Source organism: Triticum dicoccoides, chromosome 3B (assembly GCF_002162155.2).
Source record: "Triticum dicoccoides isolate Atlit2015 ecotype Zavitan chromosome 3B, WEW_v2.0, whole genome shotgun sequence".
Lineage (NCBI taxonomy): Eukaryota > Viridiplantae > Streptophyta > Magnoliopsida > Poales > Poaceae > Triticum > Triticum dicoccoides.
The window spans coordinates 738,439,001-738,446,979 of record NC_041385.1 but is presented as its reverse complement, the minus strand read 5'-3'; the positions used below and the strand labels follow the sequence as shown (position 1 = coordinate 738,446,979).

At 41.1% G+C, this 7,979-nt stretch overlaps 1 long non-coding RNA gene across 1 annotated transcript; it reads right to left on the bottom strand.

Annotated features, from left to right (window-relative positions):
* Positions 1-1,567: 1,567 nt before the first annotated feature.
* Positions 1,568-4,566, bottom strand: LOC119278187. The gene is made up of 4 exons (XR_005137657.1): positions 4,198-4,566; positions 4,011-4,092; positions 3,235-3,429; positions 1,568-1,897 (listed from the first exon to the last, which is right to left on the bottom strand). It is a non-coding gene; the product is annotated as an uncharacterized LOC119278187 (long non-coding RNA).
* Positions 4,567-7,979: the final 3,413 nt, after the last annotated feature.

Here is a 7,979-nt window from a genome sequence, read left to right as displayed (position 1 = left end):
GGGGTCGGCGGCGGGGCGGCGGTGGCGGCGGCGGCAGCTTAGGGTTAGGGTTTGGGTGCGGGGCGGGCTGGTGGCTCGGGTGGGCTCGGGCGGCGCATTATAAAGGCCCGACCAGGCGGCTGTCCTGGCCGAACACGGTCCAAAGTCGGTTTTGTTTTTTAAAACATTACCCGCAGAAAAATAAATAAAAGAAATACTAAACGGACTCAAAAAATCCCGAAAAAAAATTTCCCCGACTTCTAAAATCAAGCCGGTTTAGATGAACATTTATTTGGGGCCTAAATGCAATTTTGAAAAACGCGCATTTTTCCTAATTCAAATAAAATAGCAATAAACTCCAAAATAGAATCTTATTTGATTTTTTATTAAATCCTCAATATTTCTTTCTTTTGGGAAAGTCATTTTATTCCCTCTCTCATATTTTATTATAGAAATAATTGAAGATAAAATAAATAAAATCAAATGATCCTATTTTCAAAATTTGAGAAAACCCAAATATGAAAATAACGAAATTCCCAACTCTCTCCGTGGGTCCTTGAGTTGCGTGAAATTTTTAGGATCAAGCCAAATTGCAATAAAATATGATATGCAATGATGAAGCCAAATTGAAAATTTGGGATGTTACACAGATGTGGGTGTTGAAGAAAAAGGACTAATCTCTTATGCAGGGTCAGGTCTCCAGACGAACTTGATCGTCTGAAGAAATTGCTTGAGACCTGAATGTGCTTGAAAGGACGCAAGCTAAACATGAAGAAATGAATCATTCATTTCTCACGTCCTCATATTGCTATATCTATTACCGTTGATGAAATTGATATCATATTCTTCACTGATGAAGTATATGGGTTCGTAAGTTGCACTAATTCATCTGCAGGATGGACAACCCAAAGCTATTGAGTGGGTCCTCGATAGTGTATGTACAAATCACATGACTGGTGACAGGAACCTATTGATGGGCACACTACTAGATTTTCCAATATAACGGAGGGTCAAATCACCGTCGGATATTTGTGTTCACCGTCGAATTTCGTTATAACTAACGGTACACCATTGGCTATCTCCCATCGGCTATGCTTGGTCGGCCATTACAACAATAGCCGACGGTACTATAAGGTAATACCTTCTCCCATGGTAATTAGCTGACGGTGAGCCGTCGGGCATGGTTTGGTTGCCAGCCGTTTCACAAGAAGTCGAGACACTTATAGTTGACGGTTCCCCGTCGAGTATTTATTTTATTATGATTATTACTTCCCTTCGGCTTTTGCAATAGGTGACGGTATATTTGACCCCTCAGGGTTCATTATAAACAAGAGGTGAACCAAACCGTCGGGTTCATTATAAACGAGAGGAGAACCAAACCGTCATCTAGTACGATCACTGACTGTGTATACACACCTACAGGGATTCCTATAGTTGAGAGGCCAATGAACGCCCTCAATATATAGATTCACCGATGGTCTGAAGTCTCCGTTGGCATATGTTGTAGCTGAGTATTTATTGCATGGTAGGCCAGTAGGCACTCCTTGAGGATTGTTTTCCATTTCATATATATCTCATAATTGCACAACCCACACATGACCAAGTAACATATATTATATTTAGTACAACTTTCAAAATATCACAAGAGTTACATCAAAGTTACACTAATCATCATGATCTATCTAGGAAGTTTATAATGCAAAACAATATAATGGTCCAAGCATTATGTGTAAGCTAGATTGACCAGGACTTCATAACTTCACTTTGTTGCATGTCTTCAAGAATGATCATTAGACTCGTCACCCTAAATAACCATATGGATCATAATGCTCATCACTGTATAGATCATAACAATCATCATCATAAACATCATCACCCTTGCCATAGATCACAATTCCTCCAGTACCGTTTCTCATTCCTAGGAAATGATTAGACTGGTTGTAAGGGAGATGAAAATGATGTAATGTAGTTCAAATTTCATCAAGCATACAGTGAAAAAACTTAGATGTTCTAATTGACTGGTTAGCCGCTATAAAACAACATGACTACGTATTTCACCTTTTGATCCTTCATATGCAATTTTTAGGGTAACATGAATCAACAGGAACACATACTCCAAATAATAGACTAAGCACTACACGTTGCTCTGTGTACAGAAGGAATAATTTACCGATAAACCACACTGATGTCAATTTCATTATAAGTTTGCAGTAGTTCAGAACACATCATGCTTTTCGAGTTACTTGTAAGATTCATATAATTCAAAGCACATGACATTTTTCTAATTAAATGTAACAATCCTATGTGTTATAGTTAGACCAAGATGGCTTGTTGCAATCATAAAATGATATTGACCCAGTACAAGGACATTTGCAACCCCACTGAAGTATTTACCAGCGTTTATATTTTATAGTCTTACGACAAAACAGAAGCATTAGACTAGCAGAACACTATTGGCTACTTTTGGCATGCAATAAACTGATGAAGAATGCCATGTAAAGAAAGATATAAATATATTGTTCATTCAAACAAATTAAATGACATCAGTACTTCCAATTCTTTTTCAACATTGTAAACTTTCTTAGATCAACAGAGAGGCAACCCCCCTGGTTCCATTGCTATAACGAAACCAAATTCGCCATACATTCTCAAAAGCATCAAGGTCTCAAAAGTTGAGGACCAAGAGAGGCAAAGTTTTATAGGGAAAAATAAATGCTACTCCCTACACGAAAAACGCTCTTATATTATGGGACGGAGGGAGGAGAAAGGAGTATGCTTGATAGTGGGTCAAACATGCCTAATCATTTTGTCAAATGTTAAAATATTATTCTCTGTGCAAATGGTTTACTGTAATTGATTATAGCAACATCTTTGCCTATATGAGTTCAACCAAATTATGCCCCTAGCACCTTAATTAAGATGAATTTAGTGTACAGAAAACAGCCAGTCCATGGATAGATATCTCAGTTATAAAGCACATTCTAGGAAAATAGGGCATAAGCAGGTGCATACATCCTACATACCTAAGAATTAATAATCAAGTAGACTGGAAGTACAGAAATTTATCTACAACTCTTGCATTGTCACTATAAATCAACATTGAAAGTATCTCGTCCATTAACAGATAAATGTAATACTGCAACAAGTAAATAGTACATGATTGTACAACTTTGATTAGAACATCCAGTTTTTCATCAGAATTTAACAAACAAGATTCTCTACAGTCTGCATAAGAAAATAGAAGGAACAAAATACCTTCAGCACCGACCGGAGGTCATCATGATTGGAAATGGTCATCAGGCAAAGGGTGTGTCATTGTGTCAGGTTTACTGTTCCTCTCTTTCTCGCCCAGCATACAACTGGCTCAGTAGATCACCGGATTCTTGGAGATTCATGTGCGTAAGCTCAAAAGCTTTATATTGTTGCTCTTTAGAGAGGTCCAATTGAGACCTGCATGATAGCATAGCGCGTATAAGAACAACAAGTAAGAACCCCTGCTCTACATCTTTCAGAAGGAACACACGGGACATGATGTTAACATGTTAGTGGATGCATCAGCCTTAGGCACATGAGTTAAATGCTACAGAACTACAAAATACTGAGAAGAAAGGAAAAGCAAGATTACATAACTTACATTTACATCTACAAACCAAAACTGAAGGAAAAAGAACCAGGAATGTACATACTACATGAATGGAGGACCTCTTCAATGTTAATTGGTTTCCTTGGCAGGGACTGCTAGTTAAGCTATACAGTAGTATGAAGTATACATCCTGATCCTGATTACATACACTGACACAGTGTCTCCTCTAATGTACTAGTGCCAACTTCTGCAACTAGCTAGTCTTGAGCAAACATACATGCATCAACACAAGCTAGCTAGCTCACTTCGCTAGCACCAAATGGCCACTTGCTAGTTAATTAAATTATTTTTCAACAAATAGGCTTAACTTTATTTTCCAAACAGGCCTATCTTTGTTTTTCAACAACCATACAGACAGCAAGTAAACCTAAACAGACATGCATACAACCATGGCCTCGTTGTAGAACTTGAACCCTATGGAACCATCTCCTCCATGTTCCCAGTGTTCAACTTCAACCACAGGATCAAACCTGCACCCAACCACCAAAAACAAGCTCATGAATGATTACTGCATCACGCATACGTCGCAAATATGACCTGCTTGACGAATTGCGCAAAGGAAGAGGCGACCGGACCTGGTACAGGCGAGTGAAGGCAACACTGTGGTCCACTCGGCGACATCAGGTGCCACTCTAATGAGGAGGAGGTGGGCTGATACATGGCTTTGGCGTAGGAGGTGGATGGAGAGAGAGCCGACGAAGAAAACAACCTTAGTACTAAGGTGCTACGGCGAGCGCCTGTATTGGTTGGGGCGTTGAGGTCCAGGCGGCTAGATCCGGCAGCGTCATGGCCGGGGGCTGCCAGATCTGAGGGCAACGATGACGGAAATAGGAGTCAAAAGGACAGGCTTTCGCACCGGGAGGAACATTCTAGGGGAGCGGATGATGTTGCTGGGCCAGGGAGAGCAACGAGGCCAGGGAGGAGGTGCGCAGCCGGATCGATGGACGACGGATGGGTTGGCGCACGATGGTGGAGAAGAAGTGGATGGCAGAGATGATGCGGCGTGGGAAGTTTCAGTGTGAAAAGGGGAAAATATCTAGTGCTACCAAGCCTTAAGTGCTCTCATGATACGGGCTTCTGGGCCGTCTGATTTTCAGATCGGAAGGCTCTCAATTACTTCGCAACACTTGCATAAAAGCCTCCGAGAAGTCCAAAATTTGCGCATAGGTCCAGCAGATCCAACATCTCCCGGATGCCGTCCGATCTAAGAATCTGACGGCCCAGATGTCCGTCTCATGGTAGCATTTAAGTGTAGGGAGCACCAGATACTCTCCCTAAGGGATGACAGATGGGAGGACGTGGGCACGTGGCAGGACGTGCAAAAAAGAAAAATGGTAAATGGCAAGAGGGAAACAATGGCGGGAGGTGAAAATGGTTAATGCTAATTGACATTTTCTTTTGCGGGGGAATGGTAATTTACTTTTTTTCTACAAAAGATTCCAAAAAGATACATACCACGTACTCGGTAGAAATAAATTACTATATTAAAGTAATTATTTTTATATTTTCCCTAAAAAAGTAATTCTATACATTTTTTGCGAAAAACTTCCAATCTATTCATCTTCAACCATGGTAGTACAACGAACACCAGAATAATAAAAATTACATCCAGATTGGTAGACCACCTAGCGACGACTACATTCACTCGCCGCCGTCATTGCCCCTCCCTCGCCGCAGCCGGGCAAACTTGTTGCAATAGACAATCGGAAAGTCATCGTGCTAAGGCCCCATAGGACCAGCGCAACAGAACAACAACCGCCGTTGATGAAGAGTAGTGTAGATCGGAAGGATTCAATCTGAAAACAGATGATCGTAAACGGACTATGACCAGATCCGAACAAATCCACCAAGGATAGATCCGCTAGAGACACACCTCCACACGCCCACCGATGATGCTATACACACCATCAAGACAGGGGCAAGGCGGGGAGAACATTATTCCATGTCTAGGGAGCCGCCGCCGTCTCATCTTCCCGAGCAGGACAGAAACCCTAACAAACCGCGAAGAAACAACTGAAAAAGAGCCCTTTCCTCATGATACTTTGTAAGTTCATATTGTTTTTCAAATATGCCATTTTAAAACCTTTCGATATGTATTGTTTTGGACCCATTTAAAAACAAGTTGGGGCAGGCTAGAGGTGAAACCCATAAGATCTCGTGACCAACTCATGGCTCTGGCACATGGATAGCAATCTTCCAAGCACCCTTGTCCATAGCTAGTTCTTTGGTGATACTCAAATCCTTCAGGTCTCAATTTTTTAACCAACCTATGGATGAAAAATAATAATATGCACTTACAATAGCAATGCTAGAACCTAATCGTTGGGGTTCAACATGCTTATCGTCGTCGCCCACTGAAACATATCACCAAGAGCAGAAATCAATTACTGGTTGTTGTTATCCCTTGTCGGCTATTTTCTACAATAATCGAGTCACATATGGACCTAGACACTATATACAAGACTACGACAAGCACTACTCTAGGGAGTGACGCCGTCGGAGAAGATATATCGTGGAGGGACAATGAATACATTCTCGACTCTCAAAAGACTATCTCCTTATGGTACTTTGAAAGTGCACATTTTTGTAATCCTCCTATTTGTCGTTTAATACCAAAAAAATTAAGCATACTATATATTAATTTTGAAAACAACATAATTAATGCACTTAGAATAGAAATGCTAGATCTCAATTATTGGAAATTTTCTTATACGGAAATTATTTGGCATATGACATCGGTCATTCCACATGTTTATTGACGTTCTCCATTAAAACATATCACCGAGAGTGAAAGTTAACAGCCAGATATTTCTATCCCCCATCGGGTATATACTCAAATAACCGAGAGTCACACATGTACCGTGGGCTATTTTTATTCATAGGTGAGAGTTTTGTTTTCACCGTCAGCTATTAAGTTTCACCGTCAGGCATTACATGTAATCCCCGTGGGTGTAGGCAAAACCGTCAGCCATTTTCACTAATAGGTGAGAGTTTCATGTTCACCATCGGCTATTAAATATCACCATATTGGGCATTGCATGTAATCCCCGTGGGTGTAGCATAAACCGTTGGGCATTACAATGAGCCGTCGGACATTACATGTAATCCCCGTGGGTGTAGCAAAAACCGTCAGGCATTACACTGAACCGTCGGGCATTAAGTTGGATACCTGAGAGTTGGATTTTCACCGTCGGGCATTGTAGTATATCGTCAGCTATTAGTGGTAATACCCATGAGTTAACAATAACCGTCGACCACTGGCACTACTGTCGGCTATGACTATAATAATCGACGGACCGTCGACTATTAGATTTCACCGTCGGTTATATGGGGATTTCTAGTAGCGACACTAATTTGTGACCATCTCATCTGAAGCATATCACCTACGCTGACAAAGGCAGAAGCAAGGTATTGGGTCTAGGTAAGGTTGCAATCTCAAAGGATAGACACATGGATAAAGTCATGCTTATCGAGTCCTTATGATTCAACCTCATGTCTGTCTCAATGCTTTGTGATCTAGATATGGTTGCTGTCTTTGGAAAATTTCGTTGCCTTGTGCTAATGGAATCTGACAACTCCAAAGTCTTCAAAGGCTTTAGGAAAGCAGACTTGTATATTGTTGATTTCTCTGCAGGACCACAACCTGCCACATGTCTACTTGCAAAAGCTTCAGAATGCTGGCTATGGCATCGACGACTTGGTCATGCTGGGATGAGGAACTTGCATATACTCGCGAAGAAGAAGCATGTCATTGGCTTCGAGGGTGTCAAATTCCTCAAAGATCATCTTTGTGGGGCTTGTGAGTCTGGAAAGATCACCAGAGCCAAGCATCCCTCAAACACTATCATGACCACTTCTCGTCCCTTTGAATTACTTCATATGGATCTCTTTGGCCCTACTCATTATGCCTCGTTCTCTAGTTCTGCATCATTATATGGCTTTGTCATAGTTGATGACTATTCTCGTTACACATGGGTGCATATCATCACTTACAAAAATGAAGTCCATGAAGTCTTTAGACGATTTTCCTCAAGGGCTTCCACTAACTTCGGTGTGAAGATCAAGCATATTAGGAGTGATAATGGAACCGAGTTCAAAAACACTGGCCTCGATGAATATCTTGACATGCTTATTGGTATTACTCATGAATTATCTACTCCTTATACTCCTTAGCGGAATGGCATTGTGGAGCGCAAGAACTGAACTCTTATTGAGATGGCTCGCACTATGCTTGATGAATACAAGACGCCTCAGCGCTTCTGGCCTGAAGCAATTGATACTGCGTGCCACATCATCAACAGGGTATATTTTCACAAATTTTTCAAAAAGACCTCATATGAACTCCTCACTGACAAGA